The sequence below is a fragment of the Chiloscyllium punctatum genome, chromosome 3, assembly GCF_047496795.1.
Source record: "Chiloscyllium punctatum isolate Juve2018m chromosome 3, sChiPun1.3, whole genome shotgun sequence".
Lineage (NCBI taxonomy): Eukaryota > Metazoa > Chordata > Chondrichthyes > Orectolobiformes > Hemiscylliidae > Chiloscyllium > Chiloscyllium punctatum.
Window position 1 is genome coordinate 22,815,477 of NC_092741.1, and position 19,005 is coordinate 22,834,481.

The following is a 19,005-nucleotide window of genomic DNA, read 5'->3' on the forward strand; positions in this document are numbered from 1 at the left end:
AGTGTTTGTTATTACTCTTTGTAAGTGTTTGTTATTGCTCTGCCTGCGTCAGTGTTTGTTATTGCTCGGCCTGTGTAAGTGTTTGTTATTGCTCTCTGCCGGTGTAACTGTTTGTTATTGCTCTGCCCGTGTAACAGTTTGTTATTGCTCTGCCTGTGTAAGTGTTTGTTATTGCTCTGCCTGTGTAACGGTTTGTTATTGCTCTATCTGTGTTAGTGTTTGTTATTCCTCTGCCTGCGTAACTGCGTATTATTCCTCTGTCTGTGTAAGTGTTTGTTATTGCACTGCCTGTGTATGTGTTTGTTGTTGCTCTGCCTGTGTATTCGTTTGTTATTACTCTGTCTGTGTAAGTGTTTGTTATTGCTCTACCTGTGTAATTGTTTGTTATTGCTCTACCTGTGTAATTGTTTGTTATTGCTCTGCCTGTGTAACTGTTGGTTATTGCTCTGCCTGTGTAACTGATTGTTATTGCTCTGCCTGTGTAACTGTTTGTTATTGCTCTGCCTGCGTAACTGTTATAGCTCTGTCTGTGTAAGTGTGTGTTATTGTTCTGTCTGTGTAAGTGTTTGTTCTTGCTCTGTCTGTGTAAGTGTTTGCTATTGCTCTGCCTAAGTAATTGTTTCTTATTGCTTTACCTGTGAAAGTGTTTGTTATTGCTGTGCCTGTGTAACTGTTCATTATTGGTCAGTCAGTGTAAGTGTTTGTTATTGCTCTTCCTGTGTAACTGTTGGTTATTGCTCTGCCTGTGTAAGTGTTTGTTATTGCTCTGTCTGTGTAAGTGTTTGGTATTGCTCTGTCTGTGTAAGTGTTTGGTATTGCTCTGCCTGTGTAATTGTTTGTTATTGCTTTGCCTGTGAAAGTGTTTGTTATTGCTGTGCCTGTGTAACTGTTCATTATTGGTCAGTCAGTGTAAGTGTTTGTTATTTCTCTGCCTGGGTAACAGTTTGTTATTTCTTTGCCCGTGTAACTGTTTGTCATTGGTCTGCCTGTGTAACTGTTTGTTAATACTCTTTGTAAGTGTTTGTTATTGCTCTGCCTGCGTCAATGTTTGTTATTGCTCGGCCTGTGTAAGTGTTTGTTATTGCTCTCTGCCGGTGTAACTGTTTGTTATTGCTCTGCCTGTGTAAGTGTTTGTTATTGCTCTGCCTGTGTAAGTGTTTGGTATTGCTCTGCCTGTGTAACGGTTTGTTATTGCTCTGTCTGTGTAAGTGTTTGTTATTCCTCTGCCTGCGTAACTGCGTATTATTCCTCTGTCTGTGTAAGTGTTTGTTATTGCACTGCCTGTGTATGTGTTTGTTGTTGCTCTGCCTGTGTATTCGTTTGTTTTTACTCTGCCTGTGGAACTGTTTGTTATTGCTCTGTCTGTGTAAGTGTTTGTTATTGCTCTACCTGTATAATTGTTTGTTATTGCTCTGCCTGTATAACTGTTGGTTATTGCTCTGCCTGTGTAACTGATTGTTATTGCTCTGCCTGTGTAACTATTTGTTATTGCTCTGCCTGCGTAACTGTTATAGCTCTGTCTGTGTAAGTGTTTGTTATTGCTCTGCCTGTGTAACTGTTGGTTATTGCTCTGCCTGTGTAACTGTTTGTTATTGCTCTGCCTGTGTAACTGTTATTGCTCTGTCTGTGTAAGTGTTTGTTATTGCTCTGTCTGTGTAAGTGTTTGGTATTGCTGTGCCTGTGTAACTGTTCATTATTGGTCAGTCAGTGTAAGTGTTTGTTATTTCTCTGCCTGGGTAACAGTTTGTTATTTCTTTGCCCGTGAAACTGTTTGTCATTGGTCTGCCTGTGTAAGTGTTTGTTATTGCTCTGTCTGTGTAAGTGTTTGGTATTGCTCTGTCTGTGTAAGTGTTTGGTATTGCTCTGCCTGAGTAATTGTTTGTTATTGCTTTGCCAGTGAAAGTGTTTGTTATTGCTGTGCCTGTGTAACTGTTCATTATTGGTCAGTCAGTGTAAGTGTTTGTTATTTCTCTGCCTGGGTAACAGTTTGTTATTTCTTTGCCCGTGTAACTGTTTGTCATTGGTCTGCCTGTGGAAGTGTTTGTTAATACTCTTTGTAAGTGTTTGTTATTGCTCTGCCTGCATCAATGTTTGTTATTGCTCGGCCTGTGTAAGTGTTTGTTATTGCTCTCTGCCGGTGTAACTGTTTGTTATTGCTCTGCCTGTGTAAGTGTTTGTTATTGCTCTGCCTGTGTAAGTGTTTGTTATTGCTCTGCCTGTGTAACGGTTTGTTATTGCTCTGTCTGTGTAAGTGTTTGTTATTCCTCTACCTGCGTAACTGCGTATTATTCCTCTGTCTGTGTAAGTGTTTGTTATTGCACTGCCTGTGTATGTGTTTGTTGTTGCTCTGTCTGTGTATTCGTTTGTTTTTACTCTGACTGTGGAACTGTTTGTTATTGCTCTGTCTGTGTAAGTGTTTGTTATTGCTCTACCTGTATAATTGTTTGTTATTGCTCTGCCTGTATTACTGTTGGATATTGCTCTGCCTGTGTAACTGATTGTTATTGCTCTGCCTGTGTAACTGATTATTATTGCTCTGCCTGTGTAACTGTTTGTTATTGCTCTGCCTGCGTAACTGATTGTTATTGCTCTGCCTGTGTAACTGTTTGTTATTGCTCTGCCTGCGTAACTGTTATAGCTCTGTCTGTGTAAGTGTTTGTTATTGCTCTGCCTGTGTAAGTGTTTGTTATTGCTCAACCTGTGTCAGTGTTTGTTATTGCTCGGCCTGTGTAAGTGGTTGTTATTGCTCTGCCCGCGTAACTGTTTGTAATTGCTCTGCCTGTGTAACTGTTTGTTATTGCTCTGTCTGTGTAAGTGTTTGTTATTGCTCTGCCTGTGTAACGGTTTGTTATTGCTCTGTCTGTGTAAGTGTTTGTTATTGCTCTGCCTGTGTAAGTGTTTGTTATTGCTTGGTCTGTGTAACTGTTTGATATTGCTCTGTCTGTGTAAGTGTTTGTTATTGCTCTGCCGGTGTAATATTTGTTATTGCTCTGCCTGTGTAACTGTTTGTTATTGCTATGTCTGTGTAAGTGTTTGTTATTGCTCTGCCGGTGTAAGTATTTGTTATTGCTCTGCCTGCCTAACTGCATATTATTCCTCTGTCTGTGTAAGTGTTTGTTATTGCACTGCCTGTGTATGTGTTTGTTGTTGCTCTGCCTGTGTAATCGTTTGTTATTACTCTGCCTGTGTAACTGTTTGTTATTGCTCTGTCTGTGTAAGTGTTTGTTATTGCTCTGTCTGTGTAAGTGTTTGTTATTGGTCTTTCTGTGTATGTGTTTGTTAATGCTCTGTCTGTTTAATTATTGGTTGTTGCTCTGCCTGTGTAAGTATTTGTTATTTCTCTGCCTTTGTAACAGTTTGTTGCTGCTCTCTCTGTGGAAGGGGTTGTTATTGCTCTGTCTGTGTAATTGTTTGTCATTGCTCTGCCTGGGTAACTGTTTTTTATTGCTCTGCCTGTGTAACTGTTTGTTATTCCTCTGTCTGTGTCTCTGTATGTGATTGCTTTGCGTGTGTAAGTGTTTGGTTTTGCTCTGTCTGTGTCGTGGTGTGTTATTGTTCTGCTTGTGTACGTTTGTTATTTCTCTGCCAGTGTAAGTGTTTGTTATTGCTCTACCTGTGTAACTGTTTGTTATTGCTCTGCCTGTGTAACTGTTGGTTATTGCTCTGCCTGGGTAACTGTTTGTTATTGCTCTGCCTGTGTAACTGTTATTGCTCTGTCTGTGTAAGTGTTTGTTATTGCTCTGTCTGTGTAAGTGTTTGTTATTTCTCTGTCTGTGTAAGTGTTTGGTATTGCTCTGCCTGAGTAATTGTTTGTTATTGCTTTGCCTGTGAAAGTGTTTGTTATTGCTGTGCCTGTGTAACTGTTCATTATTGGTCAGTCAGTGTAAGTGTTTGTTATTTCTCTGCCTGGGTAACAGTTTGTTATTTCTTTGCCCGTGTAACTGTTTGTCATTGGTCTGCCTGTGTAAGTGTTTGTTAATACTCTTTGTAAGTGTTTGTTATTGCTCTGCCTGCGTCAATGTTTGTTATTGCTCGGCCTGTGTAAGTGTTTGTTATTGCTCTCTGCCGGTGTAACTGTTTGTTATTGCTCTGCCTGTGTAAGTGTTTGTTATTGCTCTGCCTGTGTAAGTGTTTGGTATTGCTCTGCCTGTGTAACGGTTTGTTATTGCTCTGTCTGTGTAAGTGTTTGTTATTCCTCTGCCTGCGTAACTGCGTATTATTCCTCTGTCTGTGTAAGTGTTTGTTATTGCACTGCCTGTGTATGTGTTTGTTGTTGCTCTGCCTGTGTATTCGTTTGTTTTTACTCTGCCTGTGGAACTGTTTGTTATTGCTCTGTCTGTGTAAGTGTTTGTTATTGCTCTACCTGTATAATTGTTTGTTATTGCTCTGCCTGTATAACTGTTGGTTATTGCTCTGCCTGTGTAACTGATTGTTATTGCTCTGCCTGTGTAACTGTTTGTTATTGCTCTGCCTGCGTAACTGTTATAGCTCTGTCTGTGTAAGTGTTTGTTATTGCTCTGCCTGTGTAAGTGTTTGTTATTGCTCAACCTGTGTCAGTGTTTGTTATTGCTCGGCCTGTGTAAGTGTTTGTTATTGCTTTGCCCGTGTAACTGTTTGTAATTGCTCTGCCTGTGTAACTGTTTGTTATTGCTCTGTCTGTGTAAGTGTTTGTTATTGCTCTGCCTGTGTAACGGTTTGTTATTGCTCTGTCTGTGTAAGTGTTTGTTATTGCTCTGCCGGTGTAAGTGTTTGTTATTGCTCTGCCTGTGTAACTGTTTGTTATTGCTCTGTCTGTGTAAGTGTTTGTTATTGCTCTGCCGGTGTAAGTATTTGTTATTGCTCTGCCTGTGAAACTGTTTGTTGTTGCTCTGTCTGTGTATGTGTTTGTTATTGCACTGCCTGTGTATGTGTTTGTTGTTGCTTTGCCTGTGTAATCGTTTGTTATTACTCTGCCTGTGTAACTGTTTGTTATTGCTCTGTCTGTGTAAGTGTTTGTTATTGCTCTGTCTGTGTAAGTGTTTGTTATTGGTCTTTCTGTGTATGTGTTTGTTAATGCTCTGTCTGTTTAATTATTGGTTGTTGCTCTGCCTGTGTAAGTATTTGTTATTTCTCTGCCTTTGTAACAGTTTGTTGCTGCTCTCTCTGTGGAAGGGGTTGTTATTGCTCTGTCTGTGTAATTGTTTGTCATTGCTCTGCCTGGGTAACTGGTTTTTATTGCTCTGCCTGTGTAACTGTTTGTTATTCCTCTGTCTGTGTCTCTGTATGTGATTGCTTTGCGTGTGTAAGTGTTTGGTTTTGCTCTGTCTGTGTCGTGGTGTGTTATTGTTCTGCTTGTGTACGTTTGTTATTTCTCTGCCAGTGTAAGTGTTTGTTATTGCTCTACCTGTGTAACTGTTTGTTATTGCTCTGCCTGTGTAACTGTTGGTTATTGCTCTGCCTGTGTAACTGTTTGTTATTGCTCTGCCTGTGTAACTGTTATTGCTCTGTCTGTGTAAGTGTTTGTTATTGCTCTGTCTGTGTAAGTGTTTGGTATTGCTCTGCCTGAGTAATTGTTTGTTATTGCTTTGCCTGTGAAAGTGTTTGTTATTGCTGTGCCTGTGTAACTGTTCATTATTGGTCAGTCAGTGTAAGTGTTTGTTATTTCTCTGCCTGGGTAACAGTTTGTTATTTCTTTGCCCGTGTAACTGTTTGTCATTGGTCTGCCTGTGTAAGTGTTTGTTATTACTCTTTGTAAGTGTTTGTTATTGCTCTGCCTGCGTCAGTGTTTGTTATTGCTCGGCCTGTGTAAGTGTTTGTTATTGCTCTCTGCCGGTGTAACTGTTTGTTATTGCTCTGCCGGTGTAAGTGTTTGTTATTGCTCTGCCTGTGTAAGTGTTTGGTATTGCTCTGCCTGTGTAACGGTTTGTTATTGCTCTGTCTGTGTAAGTGTTTGTTATTCCTCTGCCTGCGTAACTGCGTATTATTCCTCTGTCTGTGTAAGTGTTTGTTATTGCACTGCCTGTGTATGTGTTTGTTGTTGCTCTGCCTGTGTATTCGTTTGTTTTTACTCTGCCGGTGTAACTGTTTGTTATTGCTCTGTCTGTGTAAGTGTTTGTTATTGCTCTACCTGTATAATTGTTTGTTATTGCTCTGCCTGTATAACTGTTGGTTATTGCTCTGCCTGTGTAACTGATTGTTATTGCTCTGCCTGTGTAACTGTTTGTTATTGCTCTGCCTGCGTAACTGTTATAGCTCTGTCTGTGTAAGTGTTTGTTATTGCACTGCCTGTGTATGTGTTTGTTGTTGCTTTGCCTGTGTAATCGTTTGTTATTACTCTGCCTGTGTAACTGTTTGTTATTGCTCTGTCTGTGTAAGTGTTTGTTATTGCTCTGTCTGTGTAAGTGTTTGTTATTGGTCTTTCTGTATATGTGTTTGTTAATGCTCTGTCTGTTTAATTACTGGTTGTTGCTCTGCCTGTGTAAGTATTTGTTATTTCTCTGCCTTTGTAACAGTTTGTTGCGGCTCTCTCTGTGGAAGGGGTTGTTATTGCTCTGTCTGTGTAATTGTTTGTTATTGCTCTGCCTGTGTAACTGTTTGTTATTCCTCTGTCTGTGTCTCTGTATGTGATTGCTTGGCGTGTGTAAGTGTTTGGTTTTGCTCTGTCTGTGTCGTGGTGTGTTATTGTTCTGCTTGTGTACGTTTATTATTTCTCTGCCAGTGTAAGTGTTTGTTATTGCTCTACCTGTGTAATTGTTTGTTATTGCTCTGCCTGTGTAACTGTTGGTTATTGCTCTGCCTGTGTAACTGTTTGTTATTGCTCTGCCTGTGTAACTGTTATTGATCTGTCTGTGTAAGTGTTTGTTATTGCTCTGTCTGTGTAAGTGTTTGGTATTGCTCTGCCTGAGTAATTGTTTGTTATTGCTTTGCCTGTGAAAGTGTTTGTTATTGCTGTGCCTGTGTAACTGTTCATTATTGGTCAGTCAGTGTAAGTGTTTGTTATTTCTCTGCCTGGGTAACAGTTTGTTATTTCTTTGCCCGTGTAACTGTTTGTCATTGGTCTGCCTGTGTAAGTGTTTGTTATTACTCTTTGTAAGTGTTTGTTATTGCTCTGCCTGCGTCAGTGTTTGTTATTGCTCGGCCTGTGTAAGTGTTTGTTATTGCTCTCTGCCGGTGTAACTGTTTGTTATTGCTCTGCCCGTGTAACAGTTTGTTATTGCTCTGCCTGTGTAAGTGTTTGTTATTCCTCTGCCTGCGTAACTGCGTATTATTCCTCTGTCTGTGTAAGTGTTTGTTATTGCACTGCCTGTGTATGTGTTTGTTGTTGCTCTGCCTGTGTATTCGTTTGTTATTACTCTGTCTGTGTAAGTGTTTGTTATTGCTCTACCTGTGTAATTGTTTGTTATTGCTCTACCTGTGTAATTGTTTGTTATTGCTCTGCCTGTGTAACTGTTGGTTATTGCTCTGCCTGTGTAACTGATTGTTATTGCTCTGCCTGTGTAACTGTTTGTTATTGCTCTGCCTGCGTAACTGTTATAGCTCTGTCTGTGTAAGTGTGTGTTATTGTTCTGTCTGTGTAAGTGTTTGTTATTGCTCTGTCTGTGTAAGTGTTTGCTATTGCTCTGCCTAAGTAATTGTTTCTTATTGCTTTACCTGTGAAAGTGTTTGTTATTGCTGTGCCTGTGTAACTGTTCATTATTGGTCAGTCAGTGTAAGTGTTTGTTATTGCTCTTCCTGTGTAACTGTTGGTTATTGCTCTGCCTGTGTAAGTGTTTGTTATTGCTCTGTCTGTGTAAGTGTTTGGTATTGCTCTGTCTGTGTAAGTGTTTGGTATTGCTCTGCCTGAGTAATTGTTTGTTATTGCTTTGCCTGTGAAAGTGTTTGTTATTGCTGTGCCTGTGTAACTGTTCATTATTGGTCAGTCAGTGTAAGTGTTTGTTATTTCTCTGCCTGGGTAACAGTTTGTTATTTCTTTGCCCGTGTAACTGTTTGTCATTGGTCTGCCTGTGTAACTGTTTGTTAATACTCTTTGTAAGTGTTTGTTATTGCTCTGCCTGCGTCAATGTTTGTTATTGCTCGGCCTGTGTAAGTGTTTGTTATTGCTCTCTGCCGGTGTAACTGTTTGTTATTGCTCTGCCTGTGTAAGTGTTTGTTATTGCTCTGCCTGTGTAAGTGTTTGGTATTGCTCTGCCTGTGTAACGGTTTGTTATTGCTCTGTCTGTGTAAGTGTTTGTTATTCCTCTACCTGCGTAACTGCGTATTATTCCTCTGTCTGTGTAAGTGTTTGTTATTGCACTGCCTGTGTATGTGTTTGTTGTTGCTCTGTCTGTGTATTCGTTTGTTTTTACTCTGACTGTGGAACTGTTTGTTATTGCTCTGTCTGTGTAAGTGTTTGTTATTGCTCTACCTGTATAATTGTTTGTTATTGCTCTGCCTGTATAACTGTTGGATATTGCTCTGCCTGTGTAACTGATTGTTATTGCTCTGCCTGTGTAACTGATTGTTATTGCTCTGCCTGTGTAACTGTTTGTTATTGCTCTGCCTGCGTAACTGATTGTTATTGCTCTGCCTGTGTAACTGTTTGTTATTGCTCTGCCTGCGTAACTGTTATAGCTCTGTCTGTGTAAGTGTTTGTTATTGCTCTGCCTGTGTAAGTGTTTGTTATTGCTCAACCTGTGTCAGTGTTTGTTATTGCTCGGCCTGTGTAAGTGGTTGTTATTGCTCTCCCCGCGTAACTGTTTGTAATTGCTCTGCCTGTGTAACTGTTTGTTATTTCTCTGTCTGTGTAAGTGTTTGTTATTGCTCTGCCTGTGTAACGGTTTGTTATTGCTCTGTCTGTGTAAGTGTTTGTTATTGCTCTGCCTGTGTAAGTGTTTGTTATTGCTTTGTCTGTGTAACTGTTTGATATTGCTCTGTCTGTGTAAGTGTTTGTTATTGCTCTGCCGGTGTAATATTTGTTATTGCTCTGCCTGTGTAACTGTTTGTTATTGCTCTGTCTGTGTAAGTGTTTGTTATTGCTCTGCCGGTGTAAGTATTTGTTATTGCTCTGCCTGCCTAACTGCATATTATTCCTCTGTCTGTGTAAGTGTTTGGTATTGCACTGTCTGTGTAAGTGTTTGTTATTGCTCTGTCTGTGTAAGTGTTTGTTATTGGTCTTTCTGTGTATGTGTTTGTTAATGCTCTGTCTGTTTAATTATTGGTTTTTGCTCTGCCTGTGTAATCGTTTGTTATTACTCTGCCTGTGTAACTGTTTGTTATTGCTCTGTCTGTGTAAGTGTTTGTTATTGCTCTGTCTGTGTAAGTGTTTGTTATTGGTCTTTCTGTGTATGTGTTTGTTAATGCTCTGTCTGTTTAATTATTGGTTGTTGCTCTGCCTGTGTAAGTATTTGTTATTTCTCTGCCTTTGTAACAGTTTGTTGCTGCTCTCTCTGTGGAAGGGGTTGTTATTGCTCTGTCTGTGTAATTGTTTGTCATTGCTCTGCCTGGGTAACTGTTTTTTATTGCTCTGCCTGTGTAACTGTTTGTTATTCCTCTGTCTGTGTCTCTGTATGTGATTGCTTTGCATGTGTAAGTGTTTGGTTTTGCTCTGTCTGTGTTGTGGTGTGTTATTGTTCTGCTTGTGTACGTTTGTTATTTCTCTGCCAGTGTAAGTGTTTGTTATTGCTCTACCTGTGTAACTGTTTGTTATTGCTCTGCCTGTGTAACTGTTGGTTATTGCTCTGCCTGTGTAACTGTTTGTTATTGCTCTGCCTGTGTAACTGTTATTGCTCTGTCTGTGTAAGTGTTTGTTATTGCTCTGTCTGTGTAAGTGTTTGGTATTGCTCTGCCTGAGTAATTGTTTGTTATTGCTTTGCCTGTGAAAGTGTTTGTTATTGCTGTGCCTGTGTAACTGTTCATTATTGGTCAGTCAGTGTAAGTGTTTGTTATTTCTCTGCCTGGGTAACAGTTTGTTATTTCTTTGCCCGTGTAACTGTTTGTCATTGGTCTGCCTGTGTAACTGTTTGTTAATACTCTTTGTAAGTGTTTGTTATTGCTCTGCCTGCGTCAATGTTTGTTATTGCTCGGCCTGTGTAAGTGTTTGTTATTGCTATGTCTGTGTAAGTGTTTGTTATTGCTCTTCCTGTGTAACGGTTTGTTATTGCTCTGCCTGTGTAAGTGTTTGTTATTGCTCTGCCTGTGTAACTGCGTATTATTCCTCTGTCTGTGTAAATGTTTGCTATTGCACTGCCTGTGTATGTGTTTGTTGTTGCTCTGCCTGTGAATTCGTTTGTTTTTACTCTGCCTGTGGAACTGTTTGTTATTGCTCTATCTGTGTAAGTGTTTGTTATTCCTCTGCCTGCGTAACTGCGTATTATTCCTCTGTCTGTGTAAGTGTTTGTTATTGCACTGCCTGTGTATGTGTTTGTTGTTGCTCTGCCTGTGTATTCGTTTGTTTTTACTCTGCCTGTGGAACTGTTTGTTATTGCTCGGTCTGTGTAAGTGTTTGTTATTGCTCTACCTGTATAATTGTTTGTTATTGCTCTGCCTGTATAACTGTTGGTTATTGCTCTGCCTGTGTAACTGATTGTTATTGCTCTGCCTGTGCAACTGTTTGTTATTGCTCTGCCTGCGTAACTGTTATAGCTCTGTCTGTGTAAGTGTTTGTTATTGCTCTGCCTGTGTAAGTGTTTGTTATTGCTCAACCTGTGTCAGTGTTTGTTATTGCTCGGCCTGTGTAAGTGTTTGTTATTGCTTTGCCCGTGTAACTGTTTGTAATTGCTCTGCCTGTGTAACTGTTTGTTATTGCTCTGTCTGTGTAAGTGTTTGTTATTGCTCTGCCTGTGTAAGGGTTTGTTATCGCTCTGTCTGTGTAAGTGTTTGTTATTGCTCTGCCGGTGTAAGTGTTTGTTATTGCTCTGCCTGTGTAACTGTTTGTTATTGCTCTGTCTGTGTAAGTGTTTGTTATTGCTCTGCCGGTGTAAGTATTTGTTATTGCTCTGCCTGTGAAACTGTTTGTTGTTGCTCTGTCTGTGTATGTGTTTGTTATTGCACTGCCTGTGTATGTGTTTGTTGTTGCTTTGCCTGTGTAATCGTTTGTTATTACTCTGCCTGTGTAACTGTTTGTTATTGCTCTGTCTGTGTAAGTGTTTGTTATTGCTCTGTCTGTGTAAGTGTTTGTTATTGGTCTTTCTGTGTATGTGTTTGTTAATGCTCTGTCTGTTTAATTATTGGTTGTTGCTCTGCCTGTGGAAGTATTTGTTATTTCTCTGCCTTTGTAACAGTTTGTTGCTGCTCTCTCTGTGGAAGGGGTTGTTATTGCTCTGTCTGTGTAATTGTTTGTCATTGCTCTGCCTGGGTAACTGTTTTTTATTGCTCTGCCTGTGTAACTGTTTGTTATTCCTCTGTCTGTGTCTCTGTATGTGATTGCTTTGCGTGTGTAAGTGTTTGGTTTTGCTCTGTCTGTGTCGTGGTGTGTTATTGTTCTGCTTGTGTACGTTTGTTATTTCTCTGCCAGTGTAAGTGTTTGTTATTGCTCTACCTGTGTAACTGTTTGTTATTGCTCTGCCTGTGTAACTGTTGGTTATTGCTCTGCCTGTGTAACTGTTTGTTATTGCTCTGCCTGTGTAACTGTTATTGCTCTGTCTGTGTAAGTGTTTGTTATTGCTCTGTCTGTGTAAGTGTTTGGTATTGCTCTGCCTGAGTAATTGTTTGTTATTGCTTTGCCTGTGAAAGTGTTTGTTATTGCTGTGCCTGTGTAACTGTTCATTATTGGTCAGTCAGTGTAAGTGTTTGTTATTTCTCTGCCTGGGTAACAGTTTGTTATTTCTTTGCCCGTGTAACTGTTTGTCATTGGTCTGCCTGTGTAACTGTTTGTTATTACTCTTTGTAAGTGTTTGTTATTGCTCTGCCTGCGTCAGTGTTTGTTATTGCTCGGCCTGTGTAAGTGTTTGTTATTGCTCTCTGCCGGTGTAACTGTTTGTTATTGCTCTGCCTGTGTAAGTGTTTGTTATTGCTCTGCCTGTGCAAGTGTTTGTTGTTGCTCTGTCTGTGTATTCGTTTGTTTTTACTCTGACTGTGGAACTGTTTGTTATTGCTCTGTCTGTGTAAGTGTTTGTTATTGCTCTACCTGTATAATTGTTTGTTATTGCTCTGCCTGTATAACTGTTGGATATTGCTCTGCCTGTGTAACTGATTGTTATTGCTCTGCCTGTATAACTGATTGTTATTGCTCTGCCTGTGTAACTGTTTGTTATTGCTCTGCCTGCGTAACTGATTGTTATTGCTCTGCCTGTGTAACTGTTTGTTATTGCTCTGCCTGCGTAACTGTTATAGCTCTGTCTGTGTAAGTGTTTGTTATTGCTCTGCCTGTGTAAGTGTTTGTTATTGCTCAACCTGTGTCAGTGTTTGTTATTGCTCGGCCTGTGTAAGTGGTTGTTATTGCTCTGCCTGTGTAAGTGTTTGTTATTGCTCAACCTGTGTCAGTGTTTGTTATTGCTCGGCCTGTGTAAGTGTTTGTTATTGCTTTGCCCGTGTAACTGTTTGTAATTGCTCTGCCTGTGTAAGTGTTTGTTATTGCTCTGCCTGTGTAACGGTTTGTTATTGCTCTGTCTGTGTAAGTGTTTGTTATTGCTCTGCCTGTGTAACGGTTTGTTATTGCTCTGTCTGTGTAAGTGTTTGTTATTGCTCTGCCTGTGTAAGTGTTTGTTATTGCTTTGTCTGTGTAACTGTTTGATATTGCTCTGTCTGTGTAAGTGTTTGTTATTGCTCTGCCGGTGTAATATTTGTTATTGCTCTGCCTGTGTAACTGTTTGTTATTGCTCTGTCTGTGTAAGTGTTTGTTATTGCTCTGCCGGTGTAAGTATTTGTTATTGCTCTGCCTGCCTAACTGCATATTATTCCTCTGTCTGTGTAAGTGTTTGTTATTGCACTGCCTGTGTATGTGTTTGTTGTTGCTTTGCCTGTGTAATCGTTTGTTATTACTCTGCCTGTGTAACTGTTTGTTATTGCTCTGTCTGTGTAAGTGTTTGTTATTGCTCTGTCTGTGTAAGTGTTTGTTATTGGTCTTTCTGTGTATGTGTTTGTTAATGCTCTGTCTGTTTAATTATTGGTTGTTGCTCTGCCTGTGTAAGTATTTGTTATTTCTCTGCCTTTGTAACAGTTTGTTGCTGGTCTCTCTGTGGAAGGGGTTGTTATTGCTCTGTCTGTGTAAATGTTTGTCATTGCTCTGCCTGGGTAACTGTTTTTTATTGCTCTTTCTGTGTAACTGTTTGTTATTCCTCTGTCTGTGTCTCTGTATGTGAATGCTTTGCGTGTGTAAGTGTTTGGTTTTGCTCTGTCTGTGTTGTGGTGTGTTATTGTTCTGCTTGTGTACGTTTGTTATTTCTCTGCCAGTGTAAGTGTTTGTTATTGCTCTACCTGTGTAACTGTTTGTTATTGCTCTGCCTGTGTAACTGTTGGTTATTGCTCTGCCTGTGTAACTGTTTGTTATTGCTCTGCCTGTGTAACTGTTATTGCTCTGTCTGTGTAAGTGTTTGTTATTGCTCTGTCTGTGTAAGTGTTTGGTATTGCTCTGCCTGAGTAATTGTTTGTTATTGCTTTGCCTGTGAAAGTGTTTGTTATTGCTGTGCCTGTGTAACTGTTCATTATTGGTCAGTCAGTGTAAGTGTTTGTTATTTCTCTGCCTGGGTAACAGTTTGTTATTTCTTTGCCCGTGTAACTGTTTGTCATTGGTCTGCCTGTGTAACTGTTTGTTAATACTCTTTGTAAGTGTTTGTTATTGCTCTGCCTGCGTCAATGTTTGTTATTGCTCGGCCTGTGTAAGTGTTTGTTATTGCTCTCTGCCGGTGTAACTGTTTGTTATTGCTCTGCCTGTGTAAGTGTTTGTTATTGCTCTGCCTGTGTAAGTGTTTGGTATTGCTCTGCCTGTGTAACGGTTTGTTATTGCTCTGTCTGTGTAAGTGTTTGTTATTCCTCTGCCTGCGTAACTGCGTATTATTCCTCTGTCTGTGTAAGTGTTTGTTATTGCACTGCCTGTGTATGTGTTTGTTGTTGCTCTGCCTGTGTATTCGTTTGTTTTTACTCTGCCTGTGGAACTGTTTGTTATTGCTCTGTCTGTGTAATTGTTTGTTATTGCTCTACCTGTATAATTGTTTGTTATTGCTCTGCCTGTATAACTGTTGGTTATTGCTCTGCCTGTGTAACTGATTGTTATTGCTCTGCCTGTGTAACTGTTTGTTATTGCTCTGCCTGCGTAACTGTTATAGCTCTGTCTGTGTAAGTGTTTGTTATTGCTCTGCCTGTGTAAGTGTTTGTTATTGCTCAACCTGTGTCAGTGTTTGTTATTGCTCGGCCTGTGTAAGTGTTTGTTATTGCTTTGCCCGTGTAACTGTTTGTAATTGCTCTGCCTGTGTAACTGTTTGTTATTGCTCTGTCTGTGTAAGTGTTTGTTATTGCTCTGCCGGTGTAAGTGTTTGTTATTGCTCTGCCTGTGTAACTGTTTGTTATTGCTCTGTCTGTGTAAGTGTTTGTTATTGCTCTGCCGGTGTAAGTATTTGTTATTGCTCTGCCTGCCTAACTGCATATTATTCCTCTGTCTGTGTAAGTGTTTGTTATTGCACTGCCTGTGTATGTGTTTGTTGTTGCTTTGCCTGTGTAATCGTTTGTTATTACTCTGCCTGTGTAACTGTTTGTTATTGCTCTGTCTGTGTAAGTGTTTGTTATTGCTCTGTCTGTGTAAGTGTTTGTTATTGGTCTTTCTGTGTATGTGTTTGTTAATGCTCTGTCTGTTTAATTATTGGTTGTTGCTCTGCCTGTGTAAGTATTTGTTATTTCTCTGCCTTTGTAACAGTTTGTTGCTGCTCTCTCTGTGGAAGGGGTTGTTATTGCTCTGTCTGTGTAATTGTTTGTCATTGCTCTGCCTGGGTAACTGTTTTTTATTGCTCTGCCTGTGTAACTGTTTGTTATTCCTCTGTCTGTGTCTCTGTATGTGATTGCTTTGCGTGTGTAAGTGTTTGGTTTTGCTCTGTCTGTGTCGTGGTGTGTTATTGTTCTGCTTGTGTACGTTTGTTATTTCTCTGCCAGTGTAAGTGTTTGTTATTGCTCTACCTGTGTAACTGTTTGTTATTGCTCTGCCTGTGTAACTGTTGGTTATTGCTCTGCCTGTGTAACTGTTTGTTATTGCTCTGCCTGTGTAACCGTTATTGCTCTGTCTGTGTAAGTGTTTGGTATTGCTCTGCCTGAGTAATTGTTTGTTATTGCTTTGCCTGTGAAAGTGTTTGTTATTGCTGTGCCTGTGTAACTGTTCATTATTGGTCAGTCAGTGTAAGTGTTTGTTATTTCTCTGCCTGGGTAACAGTTTGTTATTTCTTTGCCCGTGTAACTGTTTGTCATTGGTCTGCCTGTGTAAGTGTTTGTTATTACTCTTTGTAAGTGTTTGTTATTGCTCTGCCTGCGTCAGTGTTTGTTATTGCTCGGCCTGTGTAAGTGTTTGTTATTGCTCTCTGCCGGTGTAACTGTTTGTTATTGCTCTGCCTGTGTAAGTGTTTGTTATTGCTCTGCCTGTGTAAGTGTTTGGTATTGCTCTGCCTGTGTAACGGTTTGTTATTGCTCTATCTGTGTAAGTGTTTGTTATTCCTCTGCCTGCGTAACTGCGTATTATTCCTCTGTCTGTGTAAGTGTTTGTTATTGCACTGCCTGTGTATGTGTTTGTTGTTGCTCTGCCTGTGTATTCGTTTGTTTTTACTCTGCCGGTGTAACTGTTTGTTATTGCTCTGTCTGTGTAAGTGTTTGTTATTGCTCTACCTGTATAATTGTTTGTTATTGCTCTGCCTGTATAACTGTTGGTTATTGCTCTGCCTGTGTAACTGATTGTTATTGCTCTGCCTGTGTAACTGTTTGTTATTGCTCTGCCTGCGTAACTGTTATAGCTTTGTCTGTGTAAGTGTTTGTTATTGCTCTGCCTGTGTAAGTGTTTGTTATTGCTCAACCTGTGTCAGTGTTTGTTATTGCTCGGCCTGTGTAAGTGTTTGTTATTGCTCTGCCCGTTAACTGTTTGTAATTGCTCTGCCTGTGTAACTGTTTGTTATTGCTCTGTCTGTGTAAGTGTTTGTTATTGCTCTGCCTGTGTAACGGTTTGTTATTGCTCTGTCTGTGTAAGTGTTTGTTATTGCTCTGCCTGTGTAATTGTTTGTTATTGCTTTGTCTGTGTAACTGTTTGATATTGCTCTGTCTGTGTAAGTTTTTGTTATTGCTCTGCCGGTGTAATATTTGTTATTGCTCTGCCTGTGTAACTGTTTGTTATTGCTCTGTCTGTGTAAGTGTTTGTTATTGCTCTGCCGGTGTAAGTATTTGTTATTGCTCTGCCTGTGAAATTGTTTGTTATTGCTCTGTCTGTGTATGTGTTTGTTATTGCACTGCCTGTGTCTGTGTTTGTTGTTGCTTTGCCTGTGTAATCGTTTGTTATTACTCTGCCTGTGTAACTGTTTGTTATTGCTCTGTCTGTGTAAGTGTTTGTTATTGCTCTGTCTGTGTAAGTGTTTGTTATTGGTCTTTCTGTGTATGTGTTTGTTAATGCTCTGTCTGTTTAATTATTGGTTGTTGCTCTGCCTGTGTAAGTATTTGTTATTTCTCTGCCTTTGTAACAGTTTGTTGCTGCTCTCTCTGTGGAAGGGGTTGTTATTGCTCTGTCTGTGTAATTGTTTGTCATTGCTCTGCCTGGGTAACTGTTTTTTATTGCTCTGCCTGTGTAACTGTTTGTTATTCCTCTGTCTGTGTCTCTGTATGTGATTGCTTTGCGTGTGTAAGTGTTTGGTTTTGCTCTGTCTGTGTCGTGGTGTGTTATTGTTCTGCTTGTGTACGTTTGTTATTTCTCTGCCAGTGTAAGTGTTTGTTATTGCTCTGTCTGTGTAAGTGTTTGGTATTGCTCTGCCTGAGTAATTGTTTGTTATTGCTTTGCCTGTGAAAGTGTTTGTTATTGCTGTGCCTGTGTAACTGTTCATTATTGGTCAGTCAGTGTAAGTGTTTGTTATTTCTCTGCCTGGGTAACAGTTTGTTATTTCTTTGCCCGTGTAACTGTTTGTCATTGGTCTGCCTGTGTAAGTGTTTGTTATTACTCTTTGTAAGTGTTTGTTATTGCTCTGCCTGCGTCAGTGTTTGTTATTGCTCGGCCTGTGTAAGTGTTTGTTATTGCTCTCTGCCGGTGTAACTGTTTGTTATTGCTCTGCCCGTGTAACAGTTTGTTATTGCTCTGCCTGTGTAAGTGTTTGTTATTGCTCTGTCTGTGTAACGGTTTGTTATTGCTCTATCTGTATAAGTGTTTGTTATTCCTCTGCCTGTGTAACTGCGTATTATTCCTCTGTCTGTGTAAGTGATTGTTATTGCACTGCCTGTGTATGTGTTTGTTGTTGCTCTGCCTGTGTAAGTGTTTGTTATTGCTCTACCTGTGTAATTGTTTGTTATTGCTCTGCCTGTGTAACTGTTGGTTATTGCTCTGCCTGTGTAACTGATTGTTATTGCTCTGCCTGTGTAACTGTTTGTTATTGCTCTGCCTGCGTAACTGTTATAGCTCTGTCTGTGTAAGTGTGTGTTATTGTTCTGTCTGTGAAAGTGTTTGTTATTGCTCTGTCTGTGTAAGTGTTTGGTATTGCTCTGCCTAAGTAATTGTTTCTTATTGCTTTACCTGTGAAAGTGTTTGTTATTGCTGTGCCTGTGTAACTGTTCATTATTGGTCAGTCAGTGTGAGTGTTTGTTATTGCTCTGCCTGTGTAACTGTTGGTTATTGCTCTGCCTGTGTAAGTGTTTGTTATTGCTCTGTCTGTGTAAGTGTTTAGTATTGCTCTGTCTGTGTAAGTGTTTGGTATTGCTCTGCCTGAGTAATTGTTTGTTATTGCTTTGCCTGTGAAAGTGTTTGTTATTGCTGTGCCTGTGTAACTGTTCATTATTGGTCAGTCAGTGTAAGTGTTTGTTATTTCTCTGCCTGGGTAACAGTTTGTTATTTCTTTGCCCGTGTAACTGTTTGTCATTGGTCTGCCTGTGTAACTGTTTGTTAATACTCTTTGTAAGTGTTTGTTATTGCTCTGCCTGCGTCAGTGTTTGTTATTGCTTGGCCTGTGTAAGTGTTTGTTATTGCTCTCTGCCGGTGTAACTGTTTGTTATTGCTCTGCCCGTGTAACAGTTTGTTATTGCTCTGCCTGTGTAAGTGTTTGTTATTGCTCTGCCTGTGTAACGGTTCGTTATTGCTCTGTCTGTGTGAGTGTTTGTTATTCCTCTGCCTGCGTAACTGCGTATTATTCCTCTGTCTGTGTAAGTGTTTGTTATTGCACTGCCTGTGTATGTGTTTGTTGTTGCTCTGCCTGTGTATTCGTTTGTTTTTACTCTGCCTGTGGAACTGTTTGTTATTGCTCTGTCTGTGTAAGTGTTTGTTATTGCTCTACCTGTATAATTGTTTGTTATTGCTCTGCCGGTGTAACTGTTGGTTATTGCTCTGCCTGTGTAACTGATTGTTATTGCTCTGCCTGTGTAACTGTTTGTTATTGCTCTGCCTGCGTAACTGTTATAGCTCTGTCTGTGTAAGTGTGTGTTATTGTTCTGTCTGTGTAAGTGTTTGTAATTGCTCTGCCTGTGTAACTGTTTGTTATTGCTCTGTTTGTGTAAGTGTTTGTTATTGCTCTGCCTGTGTAAGTGTTTGTTATTGCTCTGTCTGTGTAAGTGTTTGTTATTGCTCTGCCTGTGTAAGTGTTTGTTATTGCTTTGTCTGTGTAACTGTTTGATTGATATTGCTCTGTCTGTGTAAGTGTTTGTTATTGCTCTGCCGGTGTAATATTTGTTATTGCTCTGCCTGTGTAACTGTTTGTTATTGCTCTGTCTGTGTAAGTGTTTGGTATTGCTCTGCCGGTGTAAGTATTTGTTATTGCTCTGCCTGTGAAACTGTTTGTTATTGCTCTGTCTGTGTATGTGTTTGTTATTGCACTGCCTGTGTATGTGTTTGTTGTTGCTTTGCCTGTGTAATCGTTTGTTATTACTCTGCCTGTGTAACTGTTTGTTATTGCTCTG